This window comes from Panthera tigris, chromosome B1 (genome assembly GCF_018350195.1).
Source record: "Panthera tigris isolate Pti1 chromosome B1, P.tigris_Pti1_mat1.1, whole genome shotgun sequence".
NCBI lineage: Eukaryota > Metazoa > Chordata > Mammalia > Carnivora > Felidae > Panthera > Panthera tigris.
Genome location: NC_056663.1, coordinates 99722763 through 99739911, shown reverse-complemented (window position 1 = coordinate 99739911; position 17149 = coordinate 99722763). Strand labels below are relative to the sequence as shown.

The 17149-nt window shown below is 36.7% G+C and overlaps 2 long non-coding RNA genes across 3 annotated transcripts in view; one reads left to right on the top strand and one right to left on the bottom strand.

The window, feature by feature from the left end:
• The window catches only part of LOC122237961, a 62084-nt gene extending 57496 nt beyond the window's left edge, over nucleotides 1-4588 (bottom strand). For both annotated transcript variants that reach the window (XR_006216790.1, XR_006216791.1), the window contains exon 1: nucleotides 4157-4588. This is a non-coding gene — a long non-coding RNA (uncharacterized LOC122237961). The remainder of the gene's footprint in view (nucleotides 1-4156) is intronic.
• LOC122237959 lies at nucleotides 778-12521 on the top strand. The gene is made up of 3 exons (XR_006216788.1): nucleotides 778-958; nucleotides 5130-5519; nucleotides 12379-12521. It is a non-coding gene; the product is annotated as an uncharacterized LOC122237959 (long non-coding RNA).
• The last annotated feature ends 4628 nt before the right edge of the window (nucleotides 12522-17149 follow it).

The following is a 17149-nucleotide window of genomic DNA, read 5'->3' as shown; positions in this document are numbered from 1 at the left end:
TATGTGGTTGATCTTCCCATCTATCGGCTTGCATTTCTTTTCTGCATGGGCCTTCGGTGCTTGCTATCTTTGGCCTTCCTTTCCAACTGTTACTATGCAATCAACGTGCTTCTTCAGCGATCCTTCATTGGTTAGGAAGCATTCATTAGTAGCCTTTGATCAACTTTTTTAGTGGCTCAGCTTTGAGAGGTCAGAGAAAATGGAAAAATCTTCCATGGAGTTCAGGTCTGTTGCAAATTGGTCTTTTTCTTTCCGAACCTTCTGGATCTCGGCTTTGGCAGGTTGCTTCTGTCTCTGGGCCTCCTTCCTCGCCCCGTACACGATCCCCTCAAACCCATCCACGATCTTTCCCATCTGCAGGCGCTTTATGCAGAGCGCATCGTGCTCTTCAGCACCAGGCTCTCCTTTTGTGTCACTTCCGAGCTGGGTCCTGGTTCCTGGGGTGTACGGCAGCACGTCCACGATGGGCGGCAAGGGCAGCGGCACAGAAATCCACCGGTGGTCTCAGAAAACCAGCTTCCTCCCCACCAGCCTCAGGCGGACTTCCCAGGAAGGTGCAGCCCGAAACTCGGGCACTGCTCGTCTCAGGGGAGCACACGCGAGTCTCTGAGGGCTGCCCTTTGGGAGCAGGTGAACTTGAGGGAAGCGGGCTGTTTCTGCAGGGCCGACTTTCCAAATAGGAAATCCTAAACCGCTCCACCCCGGCGGTGTACCTAGAACCTCAGCTTGTCCCGGAAGTACTCAAGCCCTCGGATCCCAGGCGGCCGCCGGCAGGCTGAGCGGAAGCGGCGCGGAGGCAGGAGACCAGGCGGTGGGCCCCCTGATCCGCCTGCGGGTGGGAGCCCAAGTGCGCGAAGAAGCCGCGGTTCCCTCCTCGCCCATCGCCCCTTCGGCCCCTGCGGGGGCTGTACCCCAGGCGTGCCATCCGCCGAGGCTGAAAGCACCTGCCTGCTCGGAGGTGAGTTGTTTGTGGCTGCCAAGTACCTAGGAGCTGAGCGAAGGCCGGGCCGGCAGGCTATGGGGGCCTTACGGGAACCGGCCTCCCTGCCCCCTGCCATAGCCGAGGCTGGAAGACCCTGGGGAGGGGGAATGGGACCCTCGCCCGCCTTCTGGGGTGGGTTGGGGCTTTCCTTCTCATCTGAGGTCTCCTTGACGGAGGTTTGAGGCTGGGTCTCTTCCCCAGTTTCCTTGTGCTGGCGGCTTCGTCCCAGTCAAATCCTAGCCTGATGGGCCACTCCTCACAGAGTTGACCATTGAAGAGGTCACTGGCCTCTTTCTTCTGGGGACTTAGGGACAAGGCCTGTCCAGCCTTCTGAGGGCTGGTCGGGTGGTGGATTTAGGTCGAGAAGTGTCCTCTTGGCAGGCTGGGGCTTTGCTGGACAGGTCAACAAGGGGCACTTCTCTGTGTTTTCTTAAAGCAAGAAGCCATATTAAAGAAGAAAGAGAACACGTTTTTGAAGTTCCTTAAAGATTGGCAGAGCGGTGTAATTTAATTGCCTAGCAGTGAAGTACACTATTAATTTCAGCCTTGCAAAGACGTGATGTTGGGAAATACTTTTGGAAAAGATAATTCTGAATATACATGAAATGAATGAGGACAACATACTATGTAAAAATCTTCTTGGGGCACCTGGGTGGCTCAGTTGGTTAAGCCTCCTCTTGATTTCAGCTCAGGGTGTGTGCTCTCTCTCTCTCTCAAATAAATAAACATTTAAAAAAATCTCCTTTAATCATCAGGGGGAAAGTGAAATAATGCCATACTGAACAGTGATTATGCCTACAGGACTAGCAAAAGCTGATCTAAAAATATTATTGAAAATAATGGAAGAAATGTAGTGATGCATTAGAGAAAGTGAAAAGGTAAAAACCAACATAAACCTGATATGCCTGTAATTCAAAATTATGGGAGGAGCCTTGAAGATGATGAGGATATTAGATTCAGGTGACCCACGTGTGACTTGGGAATCTGGCCTCAGCTTTTGAAGTGGTGACCTCTGGAGTATTGAGGTGTTAATTGGGCATTCCACTAGTGCACTCTTGAAGCAAATGGCATAGAAGTGAGAAGCCTGAGATGATTCAACACAGAGTCAAGAAACTTTTATCTGCCAGAAACTGATACTATGGCTCTGACATAATTATTTAGAATTTATTTTAGTGTTTAAATATTTGCCCTGTAAAACAGATACTGTTTTTCTAGAAATGAAGATTGGTTCTTCAGTCAGTTATTACCTTCTTCTAAAGTCTTAGAAAAATAGGTAGACATACTCATAATGGGAATCCCTTCAATTTATACTATTTTGCAAAATAAAAATAAATAAGCTTTTTTTCTTCTAGTGAAAGCGTTAAGGTACATAAAATATTATTAGGAGAAACTTTACCAATCCTTAAAGCAAGAGAGTTTGTTTTCCATATTGATTTTTTTTTCACATCAATTATAAACTGGGGCAAATCCCGCCCTATGATATTAATATCTAGTCTCTGATATAAATTGGATATAACTTTGAGAGCAAGGACATTCTTCAGGCACTAGTAATTCTGCTTAAGCATGTGTTGAAAATATCCACATGTATATATATTATATATATATATAATATATATATATACACACACACATAGTATATATAATAAAATAATAATATGTTTCTCAAAAACTTAATTCTCAATGTCTTGACAGCAGTCTTCAGAGCCTTCTTGAAGGGAAAGTTTGGATAAATTACATGTGATAAATACACTCCCATGGGTATAGTTCCCTAAGTGTGTAGATTCTTTCTTCATACCATTCCAAGGAATTTTTGACATCTCTGGTTTTTTTGTAGTGCAGATCACTTCTGAGTCCAGGTTTCCATTAAAACCACCAGGCAAACAAGTTAGAACCACTTCCCTTTGCTTGAGCGTGTGTACTGAATTCAGACACTCTGGTAAATGTACATGTGTATTGATAAACTTAGCTCAGTCTAAAATTATCTTTTTCCCTCTTTTGTATAGTTTCTTGATAATGTATTTCCATATGCATCTTTCAGATTTTTCTGTTTATAAAAATTATGTATATAATACATACTAATACAATGTAATAATATAATAAGGTAATGATATATAAAAGCATATACATACATAATTACAAAATCTGACAGTTTTAGAGGTGTAAGCCCATATACCCTCCTTTCTGAGTTGACTTTGTAATTGGCCCTCAGGGCATTCTGGATACTGTTAAAGGCCTAGATGAACTTGGGTGTTTCATATTGGCCAGAGATGCTTGGGCGTGTTAATGTATTAAATTTGGTACCAGATTTCAGCGGGGAGACCAGAATCCCCAAGTGTCAGAGGCTAAGTAATAGGGCAGAGACCTTAGTTACTGAGGTAAGGAGGGAAAGCTTATCTTAATAGGCACATGACTGGATGATAAGCCAAAGGTGTGATCTTATGAGATATTTGGCAATGGTCACTTGATCACCGCATCCCTAAGTCCATGTCAATGAGTACCCTTTAAAATTCAAACTGATATGTGTAAACACAAATCTAGGTCTCTATTCCTTATTTCATGTCTTTCCTCAAATGTCACCCACTGTCTGAGACCGTCCCTGCTATCCTATTTCGTATGTACATACCCCTACCCAGAACTTTATATTCTCTAGACTACATGTTATATTAGTCTCTGTCTCCCTTAATATAATAGTTGCTCCTGGAAACAGGCAGTTGAATATCCCCGAGAATGGACTTAAAGCAGAACCAGCATTAGTGAGGCATTCTTCAAGGGCACACAGTAGGGGGACACTAAAAAACTCAGTAATCAAGATAGAAAATATTTTAATGCAGTAATCAGAAAAACATCCTTAATGTCAAACAATCCATGATGAATAAAATCAATATTTTAAATTAAGACAGCATTCATAACAATACTCTGCTGAGCCATATATTGGAAACTGAGGCAAGAGGAAAAATCAGTAACACTGATCTAGTAGTCTGGGATTTTCACAGTAAAGGGTGAATTGGCTGTACCTTATTCTCATATCACTAAGAAGCACAATGTTTTCATTACATCTTTAGATTTTGGAGGGGACATATACCTCATTTGGGTGAATATCTCTGATCCATTTACTGGATTGCTATCAAAGCTACCAACTTTCAGTCAAGCTCAGAGAAAGAGAAGTTTTCCTACCTGGTTCTGGCTGTTGATGCTCCTTATGTCTTGAGGAATTGTTACTAATGGGTTTGTGGCAAATTAAGATCTCCCGGGAGTTTGCCTCAAACCCTGATAAAAGAATAGCAATAGAGGCTCTGAAATTTTGCTCATTTTTTGTCAAATAATTATTCTCTCACTCTCTCTGAATTTTGGCAATGTTCATCTCCTACTTTAGTAACAGAAACTCTGTATACAGTCTCTTCCAGCCTTATGCACAATTAGGATGTGTGCACATGAATTAGGATCTGTCAGTCAGATACTCTGGCCCCAAACTTTAATTTAGGATCTAATGACTGAAAGAAGTAGGTGCCATGAAAAACTCATTTTGCTATGGGAAGAGGAAAATCTTTAGTTTCCAGGGCCAATAGTAGCTGAAGTTCTAAAGGCAATGCAAGGGTTTGTTCGGTGATAGCAATGATGGCTTCGCTAGATGGTTCTGTATTATGATGTCAATTCCAATTACATACATAGCCTCCAGACCTAGTTCTCTGGCCTTCCTAGAAATTGTGTGAGTTTGTTAGTCACAAAAAGCCTTGACTTATATACCTATGTCTGGATCCTCCCACCCCATGAGGAATAAATGTCAGTTTTAACCTTCTGTAAAGTCGTTTGGCCTATAAGACTGTAATATATTTATTCCCTTAAATACTGCCTGGAAACTTACTCATGCATTTCTTAACCTCTTTCTTACTATGCATGGTGAGTGACTTGCACATGTAGTATGAGTGACATAAGTATGTTGGTTGAATTAACAATATGGTTCTGACTCATGCCATTAAATGAATCATCTGTTTTAATATATCTCAGATCCTTAACTTATCACCCATTCAATACAAACAAAAAAAGAGTAGTGAGTATTTGAGCAAAATTAGAATGGTAGTTAGAGCACTGAGTAGTAACCTGAGACAGGTGAGCATGTATAAAACAAAAGAAACTTACTTCCTTGCAGGAGCAGACCATATTTTCAATTGTGGTCTAGAATCCAGTGGACCTTTTGAAGCAATAACCAAGCCCTCCAGAGTTGGACTTCTCTGAGAAATTGACAGTTGTTCCACAGTTCCCTGTGGTTCACTAGGTATGAAGAAGCTTTGCAAGCACCTGGGATGAAATTGAGGTCATGAGTCCCTATTTAGCCACAGATGCCCTTTTCTTCTACCTACCTCTAGCAGATCCCTGTGGGCTTCCTCAGTGACCGAATCTGCCTGGCCTGGCATTCCAAGGATGGTGTGATTAAAAGGGATAGATGCCAAGAAGAATAAAGGATACCGCATGGGTGTTGAAGACAAAGGCAACTTCCTCAGTCTCATTTGAGTGAATCCGTGTGCCTTCTGCCTCAGCAGTATATGTGTTTTGTAATGAGCGAGAAAGTTGTTTGGGGAATATCCTAAAGATCTTAGTCAAGACAGTATATTGATTTCTGTTTGCTCCTTTATGTTTAGCTATGGGTTTTAGTAGCAACAAAACTTCAGAGGTTGTAGAAACTGATTAGTTAAGTTGCTGCTCCAGTATGCCAAGGAAAATAAAAGCACACAGATCGTCAGTAGAGATGTTCATGGAGCTTATCATGTGTCTCTCCTTCAGCATTCTGTTTCTTTCCAGGGGATGAAACACTTGGTGCCATGTAACTAGGACCAGAGGAGAGTGTCTTTCTTTCCCCTCTGGGCAAGAAGAAACTAAAGTTCTGTTAATGCCGCAAACACTTCAGTAGGCTCTGAACTTTAGATAAGTAGGATCTATCCCCTAATGGGAAGGGCTTTTAGCCAGCAGTTTTAAGAGCAGAGTTATACACTGTGAGGATGATAACATAAGTGGTACATTCACAGGTGTGACAAGCATGATAAAAGCATCTTTTCTGAAATTTGCCCCCAAAAATAATAGGCCTGAGGGTGGCTCTGGCCTGCTTCTGACAGAAAAAACTTTTCCTTTGCACATGCAAGTGGCCAGCTTTAATCAGCAGTGGTTTCTTTTGGTGATGTTTCTGCGATTGCTAACCCAAGCCACCTCTATCTCATCATTGACATCAGGTCAACAGTGTACAGGATAATCATTGGAATTCAAAACTGGCATCCGAGCTGGGAGATCTCCTTATGTATCCCCTTTTCTTTGCCAAAGCAATCAAATTAGTTCTGTTAACAGCTTGCCAAATCAGCCAGCCTAGTAAACTCTTCCCTCTTAGAAAGGAAATATAGACATTCATTTTGGTTCATATTGTTTTTCTCCCTTAGTGTGATCTTGGGAACCTTGCCAAGGGGTCTGATGGCTGTCGTCTGATGATGCCATGAGAAGTCTTTAATAAGCTGACATTTCCTGTTGCTAAGCTGCCATGTCTGAAAGCCAAACCAAATAGTGTTTGGACTCTCTGGATCCCAGACTCTGTTTTTGTCTCTTTCTCTTCCTTCTCCTGACTCAGTTCTCAGCTCTGCCCACCTTGTCTCTCCAGCCTGTGTAGATGTGCAGTACAAAGGTCAGATGGCAGGCAGTCCCTCCCAGCCAGACTGAACCTACTGAAAAACCCTTGAGAGCAGAGCTGCCTAGGCTGGGGCGCTGGCTTTGTTAGGAGGCAAGGAGGGAATGTTGGCTGAAAGTGTTTCCAGTGAGAGGGAGAAACCGTTTTCTGAGAAGGCAAATGGGAGCTTGTCAGTTGGGTTAGAGGAGGAGGCAATAAGCTTTTCTGTTTCAAAGCTCTTGTGACTGTTTGTTGAAACAGATGAGTAAAGAATAAAAATGCTGAAGCTAAGGAAGTAAAAATTGGGAGTAGGAAATTAGAAAGGAGCATTGCCAGCTCAACTGGTCTAAACTCTTATTTGCAGTGTCTCTTACTGTATTGCACAGTGACAGATTATATCCTGAGACCTAAAAATGAAAGTCCTATAGAAGAATTTCAGTTTGATTTTGTTTCTTAAGAGTATGGGTTAATTCACACTGGCAAGGCAGATTGATGATTGCTTACTTTTAGGGCGGCCAATGGGACATGTAGAGTTGGGCAGGCATGACCTGCACAGTTGTCTGTGGCATTCTAGTACTTGGGCACTTGAGGGTCAAGCTGGGTGGTATCTTATGTGATGTTGACATCCGGGAAAATGCTTTGCTCTGTGTGTGGTTGAGGGGTAGAATGAGGTGAAATACAGGGAGAATCTAGGGTCTGATTTCCTTCCAAGATTTGATGATAACACTTACAATGTAAACTCTTAGCCAAGGTATCATAACCCTAAACTGCAAGCAACTATTTATCATTTCCCTCAACACTTTTTACTAAAGTACCCCTAAAAAGCGGATATTTAGATTCTTCCAATTCCCTTGTTTTGTTTCCACTTTTATAGTGCTTTCTCAAGTGTCAGGAGGTACATTTATTTTTATTGCAGTGAGTAATTAGCATTTCTTTGAGGATAACTATTTTTCCAGAACTAATTGAATCTGATTCCTCCATCTGTGTGGCTTCATTGAGAAATCAGATTTTGCTCAATGCAGCAGCATCAACTGAGTTACTGAATAACTCAAATACTAATAAAGCTGGATAGTTTTCTCTAAATTTATAGTCTCGTCTGCAGTGATTCTTTTTTTTTTTTTTTTTTTTTTTGGTAAGCATTTGTTTTGTTGCAGTAGCAAACCAAAATCCAAAATGCCTACAGGATCCAAGCAAGTAAGTTAGTGAAATAAGTTACACAAAAAAGACAATGAACATTCAACATTGGGGTTTGTAAACAGGAGGGACTAGATTTGATGATAGTTTAATTTAAGCTATATTGACTTTGAAGTGTCTGCGGGATGTGTATGAAACACAGATCTGGGTGACTGTTTTTTCTTCTTTCTGTTCCTCTTCATTTTCTATTTTTTAAATAATTAAATGTTCTCCTAAAATTCAGTTTTAAAATAAGGCAGCCAATCTAATAAATAAAACAAGTCACAGTCATTACAAACAAACATAGGAAAGAGGGCTTCAGTTAAAAGCAGTAAGCTACCACTAGGCACTTATCGGAGTAGCTAAGATGAAAATTGCAAAGATGAAAAAAGAGAACACGGAGCAATATGTATGTTTGTACACTGTTGGTGGGAATGTAGATTGGTAAAAACCACTTTACCAATCCATTGCATGGCAGTGTTCTCTAAGCTGAATGTATATATGCATGCCTTAGGACCTAGCAGTTCTACTCTAGATACACACACAAGAGAAATTCACAAAAATATGTGTTAAAGACAGCTAAAATGTCCACCAACAATAGAATGGGTAAATAAATTGTGGAATATTATACAGCAATGAGAGTAAGAAAATTACTGTTATATTTCATGTATCAATGAACCTCAAAAACATAACAGTAAGTGAAAGAAATTCAGATGCAAAAAGAGTCTATCCTGTATGATTTTACTTATGTACATTTCAAAACCAGATAAAACGATTCTGTTGTGTTAGATCAGTAATTACTCTTCAAACATGGGTTGGGTAGTGATTAGAAGGGGGCTCAAGGGGACTTTCTAAGATACTGATAGCATTCTGTTTGTATCTCACTGCTTGTTAATGGGAATGTTTACCTTGTGAAAGTTCATTGAGCTTCATACTTTTAATTATTATTCTATCTTTATTTCCTTCAGTGAAAAGCTGTAGGAAGTATCATTTAAAAGACAAATAAATGAATACAGGCATACATTTTAATAAAACAGAGAACTTCTTCAAGGAACCTAGTAAAAAACAGTGTCTTGCTTTTAGACTATATTTTCTTAGTATTTAATTCGATTTATGTTATGCAGTTTTGTCCTCACTGATTTATTTTCTTACATGTATGTTACACCACAGGCCTTTCAAGAGCCTGGATGTGATCTTTTGTCTTTTTCACCATGCATTTTAGAATGGGAGAAGCACCTATTGAATAGCTGACAAATTACTTAAAGCATCTGCTCTCTCTATACCATATTACCTAGAAAGGGGGAATTTTATAACCCATTAACATTTTGGTACCCATCTAATATAATTATGAAATCTGCATTCACAAGGATCTTGTCACTGAGATGTTTTCACTGATATAAAAAGGTGAATTATTGTAAAAATAAAGAAATGTTTTAGCTTGCGTTACTTTTATCACAATATTGTATTAATATTACTGAACAAATTGGTGATATTACTGAACAAATTAGAATATATATCATGTCATTTTTGTCACTATTTTTTCCCTATGTATTAAAATAAGAAATGACATGTCAATAAATAATCAGTGTGGTATGTATCAAGAAATGAAGAATGTGGATCATTAAAGTCATTGTGTATAGAACACACTTAAGAAGTAACTACTCTGAACTGGAGCTGATCAATTTGAAATTAATACATGTGCAATTCTAAGTATAAAAATGGAAAAAAAATAAAGAAAAACGACTTGCATCTAAGTTGGAGTGGAAGAAATCCTATGCAATTGTACCCTTCTTAGGGAAAGAGTGAATTTCTGGGAGTTGTCAATGAAAACCTTACTATGAAAAGATATTTTTCTTATTAAATAAGAATATATTTATCCCTGTTCCTAACAATAAACTTTAAAAATATATGAGGAGAACTTAGCCTGAAAATTACTGTATAAAGCATAAAAAGTCAGATATAAGTACTGAGAATTTTGAAGACTTTAGCAACAGATAGGGAACAAATCCTACTTGTTGCGTAAATCATGTTTTATTTGTAGAACTTTGTGAAACGTTCATAACAAAATCTGAGACTCACCTGGTTCCAGTTTCAAATAAACCTGAAACTCAGGGAGGTTCAACAAAAGTTTTGCCAAGGTTCATGAACTTTCATCAAATGTGTGTGTGTGTGTGTGTGTGTGTGTGTGTTTTGGAAGTTGGACCAGTTGATAATTTTCACCACGTTTAGACTAGATTTCCTTAAAAAATGAAAACTTTCAGATTAACGTCAAAGGAAACTAAAATTAAAATGCAAACAATCTTATTCTTACTTTGTATCAACATGATGCAAGGTTTTTCTCAATTTTTTTAAGTTGCTTAGTTAATTTTGGCAGGGCAAAAAATTCCTTAGTTTGCTCTTCTATTTTTTCTGCATACAAAACTCACAAGAGTTAATATTACCTGTGATCCCACTTTCTATGAAAAACCACTAGAAGTGAACATAAGTACATTTGTCCAGTAATAATGATACTAATATTTATTACTCAGTTACTGTTTTAAATGCCTTACAAGTATTATATACTTTAATTCCTATTGCAGTTCCCTAAAGAGACAGAGAAAAGACAGAGAAAAGATTTAGAGAGAGGTTAAATAATTTATCCAATGTCATGCCACTAATGAGTTGCAGAACAAAAAATTTAACCCAGAGGAAATAATTACAGAAATGGAACTCTTAACTGCTATACTATCATGATGATTACTGTTAGCTACCTACCCCAAATCTATTTTCCTCCTTTTTTTTTTTTAAAGATGTCAGCAGCAATGATGGCTGAGCATAAAAACAGAAAGACCCTGAGCCTTTGATTACTTTGTTGATCCCTACTACTAGTTCTTCCTACTTATAGACTTCTTATTAATTGAGAAAAATAAATGCCTTTACTTATTTGAGTTTTGTATTTATTTCTACAGGGGATAATGCTACTGCTTTTCACACTGACCTATCATAATTATAGGTGTAAAGAAGATAATCATTCAATATCCAACACAAAAGGATCTAAAGGAACTGCTTGCTGAATCAGGCAGAGTTGTACTCTTCATGCACAGTCTTTCTGAGAAAGCAGAGAGCTTATTTTACGTAGGGGCTTGGAAAGCTTGGTGTTCAAGGATTGATGGACTTTCAGAAGCAAGAGTAGAATTTAGGGACTGGTTTATTATTACTATTACTATTATTATTATTATTATTATTATTATTAGTTACAAAACTGATTATTTGAACAAGACTATCGCTTACTACTTGACTTGTATAAATATATGCACTTCAGTGAGGCTGCTGCTAATTCTGACTTCAGAAACAGCTGCTTGTCACTGATTGGCTGGCTTTTAGAGGCTTGGTAACAGAACGAGTGTTTTATTTATTTCATGGAGTATTTGAGAACTTGGTTCTGGTGGTCACTTGTTGCTATGGAAAAGGGCAATCAGCCCTTTCCTAAGAGGATGTGATTGTTCCGCAGTGAGATTGGTACGAATAGGAGGAATCCCACTTAGAAATTACAGTCATCCAGAGGTTAGTAGACTAGATTTTGAGTATCTTTATTCTTATATTTCGAACTCATGATAAAGGTTAAGGGGCATCCGTATTGTTTGGTTTGGTTTTTAGAATGGAACATGCTTATTCTCATTTTATCCTGATATAAACGATCTTGTTATGTAAATAGAAAACTGAAGTGCAGGGACCCTGGGGAGAAAAGATGTTCAAAAATTTTTGTAAAAAATTGAGTTTCAACCAACTGAATTACTTTTATTTCAAAAAAAAATCTCAGATATTTCTTAACCCCCTAATCTATTTTTTCAAATCTTCAAAAGAATGAAATTTTTGTTAATTACTTTAAGGCTAGAATAAATAGGAAATGTGATATGTAATCTAAATGGAATTTGGAGATATTTAAGATGATTCAAAAGACAAAATAAGTAACTCATCAAAATTTAGCTCTGATATTCAGTTGTTTATAAAGTAGGCATGCATACGTATTTTCACTTAAATCTGTCAACATATGTGCAATAAATATGTAATCTGCCTTTTTAGAATAACTAAATTTCGTGTACAAAATTAGCCTAGAAGAAATAATTTTCCACAATAGACTGTAGTATAACATTTCAGTTTATGGCATATTTTGTCCCTGGAGGTTACTTTGATATGTATATTTGCTTTCAGAAAAAAGAATTTTGAATTGAGTAAAAGAATTTTGTTTGAATTTTCAATAAAAGCAAACACTTTATATAACGTACTCATTTTCTCAGAGTACTAAAGGAAGTAAAAACTTGGGTAAAAAACTTAAGAGGTATATATTCTCTAATAAAATAATACTTCTACATTTACAATCTTTTGAAATATTAAATTGATTCTGAGTTAAACATTAGTAGTCTCATACAACACATTACTTTGAGTCTTCACTACGATATCCCACACTATTTCTGAAGTTAAGTTGACTTAATGAGTAGCTCAGGCAATATGAAGCCATCTACCTATTTTGGTCCTTTGAAAGGGATATGTATTTCTAGGTCAGATGTTCCATTTTCAACTAACTTTTCTTCTATTTCAGATTGTAGAGAAAGATAATTGTTCATTATTCTCATGACCTGCGAGAATGACTAAAATACAACATGGAGAAAATCATAGTACTAGTCCATCACTGGACTCTTCCTGAATAAATCTTTGAATAAGTCTGAATAAATCCTGAATAAATCTTTGAATTGATGGAAATTTGTATGAAGAGAAACTTGAGCTATTAACACACATAATTTGTTAATTGAAGGCACAAATTATTTCTTGAAATGCTCTCGTATTTATGATAAAGAGGCCCTAGGCTTGAGTACTATCTGCATGATACATGAAATTTGTCATAATTTCAGAAATATTTAATAAGTACTTAATAATTTTGTTCAAATTCAGTTTTCTAATTAAGGTGCAAGCAAACACCTGAGATAACACATACATGAGTATCTGTATACACGTTTTCTACATGAAAAAAAATTACAAGTTAGAAAAAAAAGATATACTGTTTTGATTCAGACTCACTCCCCTCTTTTGGGCAGTGTTCATCAACAGGAGGTTTATAAAGACATATGTGCCATTTTAAAATCCTATCCTGTTGTCATTGACCTTTCAATTCCACATTACTGATGGGAATATTCAAGAATACTATATGCAAAGTTGAATGACCTTAAATTTTATTTTTCAGAAAAATTAATGGATATTTAAAGATGATTCAAAATCAAGCTAAGGACAAGTGTTCACAATCTTAGAACAGCAGACTCTTGTGACTGCCTTCAGATTTGAGTTTTGAAGCTTGAACATTATGTTAATAGTTGTGTTGCTGGAACTTTTTCTATGGCCATGAAAATTTAGGATAGAAAGCATATTAAATGGTTAATAAGCCATCCCTCAGTGGAGCAACTACAGAAATTCACAGCTGCCTGGACATGAGTTCAATAAGGTTTATAATAAGAAAATTATAGTTATTTACTCAGGAAATGAAACTAGCCAAGTGGCAGGATAGATCTCTAAAACAGATGCATCATTTTAGTCTGCTATTTATTGCATGCATATTCCCATTTATCATGGTTTCCTAGCTGCTTTGTAGTTCAACCCTGACACTGTAAATCAACAGAAAAGATGAGACATAATGATAAATCAAAGTGAAGAACAATTACTTAAATAAGTGGAAAACACGCCTGGTATTGTGGTTACAATAACAAGAAAGTAGTATAGCTTCTGATTGTGACGAGAGTATAACCAATAGCATTTTCAAAATTATAATACTATTTTGTTATTTGGCATAACTACATAGAAGGATAATTAATGTATGGAAACTATCAATTGCATTGTGCCTATTAGTGAGAAGCCTTTTTAAATGAAACTCCTTAATCTTTGAAGTTATTTCTCATTCATTCACTTAAATAATTCCTGGTTTTGGTAGAGAATTAATTTTTTTTTACTGGTCAGTCCTATCACAGTATCTTGGGTTTCATTTGGAATCCTACACTTGGGTAGAACACTCATCAAAACGAAAAACATTCTGTTCTTGATACTGATCCAATTGCTTAGCTTCAACCCTAGAGGATTTGTATTAAATATGACACTGTTGTGCACCATGAAATTTCTCTTGGTTTAAACGACACTTGAAGCATATTCTGTTTGTAATATACCAAAGGTAAACGGTGGTCAGTCACATGTTCTTGAAGACTGCAGGTCTGTCAGTTTTCAATTTGATCATAGTTCGTATCTGTACTTGCTTTGTTTTTACACAAAAGAAGTGTTCTGAGAATACTGCTGGCTTCGTAAAGCTACAGGATGTACTATGTGGCTTATATCTCAAATATGTTGCATCATTAATATTCATCAAAACTAGGAAAAAGTAGTTTTAAATCCTATTATAAAATGTGTTCCCTTTAGGTCCTGAATTTTATAACACTTGGTTTGAGACCAAGCCACACTGTTGTTTTGACCTGTCGTGAGTATCCAGCACATGTTGTCCTTCCAGGATTTTCCATGTTATTTGACAGCCTTTTTTTATACTTTGTTTGAAAAATATAAGCTTTGCAATAATACATGTGAAATGAAATCAGTGCAAATACCATCTATATAAACTTTACAAATTCAGTTTATGCAAAAGGCTGAAATGTCAACAAGGTGTTGGTCAGAAGGTTACAACACTTTCCTGCTATAATAATAATAATTATTATTTTATCTCTCTTAGCAACAGATTATGGCTTGTATAAGCTAAGTAATTCTTTAGGAGGCTGACATTGAGATTATTTAATGCATAATAGGGCTTGTTCTTGTTAAACTATAAGGAATTAATCCCACTAGATTTCACAAATAGCACCTGTTCAAGCTTGCTAGAGTTGTCTGTCTACATGAATGCATGAAGCAAACATTGGCAGAACCAAAAGACTGAATTATCAAAAACTTGAATGTTTGCTCTAAAATAAACCTGCTTTCTTTTTGCCTCTGAGTATTTGTTTAGAAATTAACCCTGAATTATCCAATTTCAAATAGCTAAGTAATTACAACATGATTTTAAAACTGTGAGACATACAATAAGTAGTACTAAGTGCTGTAATAAGAATTTCCTAAAATATCTGTTAAGAGTGACTCAGAGTCTTCTAGAGTAACCATGATACAGTAACAAGTGCGTCAGGTATAGATGCACTTGTAATAAATCTTAGTCAAATTGTTATAAGGAATTTTACAGGTTTAGTAAGAAGCTTTTTTCAGTCCATGTGGTAGATTGAGCTTTCTTTGATGCAAAGTCTCTCAGGTCTCTTCTTATAAGGGCACTAATCCCATCGTGATGGCTCCGGCCTTATAACGTCATCTAATTCTAATTACTTCCCCATGCGCCATTTCTAAATACCATCGCAATGGGCATTAGATTTTCTACATAAGACCTTGGGGGTGTGGAGACGCAAACATTCAGTTCATAATAATGCGTGTGTGTATATATTTGATGGGAATATAAGGATTAGCTATAACAATTTATCAAGGAGAATAGGCTTTCAAAAATGCTAATCTTCAGGGTGTTTAATAAGAGTCTTGATGTTAGAGCATTTTTCTTATTTTTTTCATATTTCTTATTATATAAGTGGCATTATTTTTCTTTGAAGTAAATATTGTTCCTTTTTCCCCTAAATCTTTGCACAAATACTTATAGTGGTATTTGTTAGTAGTATTTTCAGGGCAAATGATCTAGTTCCTGTAATACTAGGATCAAAGATTTCTCTCTAAAAAGTATTATTTTTCTGTAGTTTATTCCTTGTTTCCTTTCTAGACTCAGAAAAAAATTCATGTGTTGTTATTCAAGAATGGCTAATATCTTCATTTTCATTTTATTTAATTATTCTTATGAAAGAGGTTAGAAAAGGTGTTGAACCTTTGCTAGACACTCTGTAAAGTCTGCACTGTCTTTGGCATGAAGTGTAATTAGCATGTGACAAGATATTGGGACTGGGCACTTCTAAAAAAAATTTTTTTTTTAATGTTTATTCATTTTTGAGAGACAGAGACAGAGTACAAGCGGGGGAGGGTCAGAGAGAGAGGGAGACACAGAATCTGAAGCAGGCTCTGAGCTGTCAGCATAGAGCCTGATGCAGGGTTTGAACCCACAGACCACGAGAGCATGACCTGAGCTGAAGTCGGCCGCTTAACCGACTGAGCCACCCAGGCATCCCCGGGACTGAGCACTTAAAATAGGTTGAACTGCTTTCTGGTGATTTAGTGAACCATATGGTAAATAGTTTCATGTTATGTGAGAGGGAAAGTTTGCAATGATTTTAGTGTTAAACATAAAGATGATTTGTTAATGTGTGGTATAAAAAAAATCCGGTGTCTAAATATATTATGGCAACTAAAAATTTGAAGAAAAAAAACTATTATGACAAGTCTGTTAATAAATGAAATTTCTTAAAAGTATGGAAATATAAAGTTATTATCATAGAAACAGCTTCTTTGGCTTATTCTATATAAACATTGATGATTAGTTATTAGGTTCAGTTTTTTTGTATCTATAATTTATCTAATTCCATATATTTAAGCTTTGGCATATATTTTAGGATATTATCAACTTGGGCATGAGAGAAATTGTGGGTTCCTGAAAAAGAAAACAAAATAAAATGTACAAGAACTAGCCTCACCATGAAAGCACATCCTTGGAATATATTCCTCATAAGTAAGTAGTATCAATCAGGAAACACTGTGGGATATGCTATCTCCATCCCACTTATGCTATCCAAGAGCACTATAATATATCTAGGAGAAGAATAATTTAGGTAAGATGTTACTAATTTAAAAGAAAAAGTAATGGATATATAATTCATACATCATAAAATTCAGTGTGTTAAAGTATATGTTTCAGAGATTTTTAGTATATTCACAAACTTGTACAAACATTGCTATTACCTATTTCCAGAACATTTCCTCTCCCATAAATGGAACTCCATACATACTAGCAGTCATTCCTCATACCTCCTTCTTCAAAACCCCTGGTACCCACTAATCTACTTTGTGTGTCTATGGATTTGCTTACTCTGGACATTTCCTATGAATAGAATAATACAAAATGTGTCCTTTTTTGTCTGATTTCTTTCATTTAGCATGTTTTCAGAGTTCACTTATGCTTTACCATGTATCAGTACTTCATTCCTTTTTATGGCTGAATAGTATTTATTGTGCAGATATACCACATTTTGCTTATCCATTTCATTAGTTGATGGCCATTTGGATTGTTTCCATTTGAGGAAACATGAATAATGCTGCTGTGAACATTTATGTACAAGTTTTTGTCTGGCCCTATGCTTTCAATTGGCTCAGAT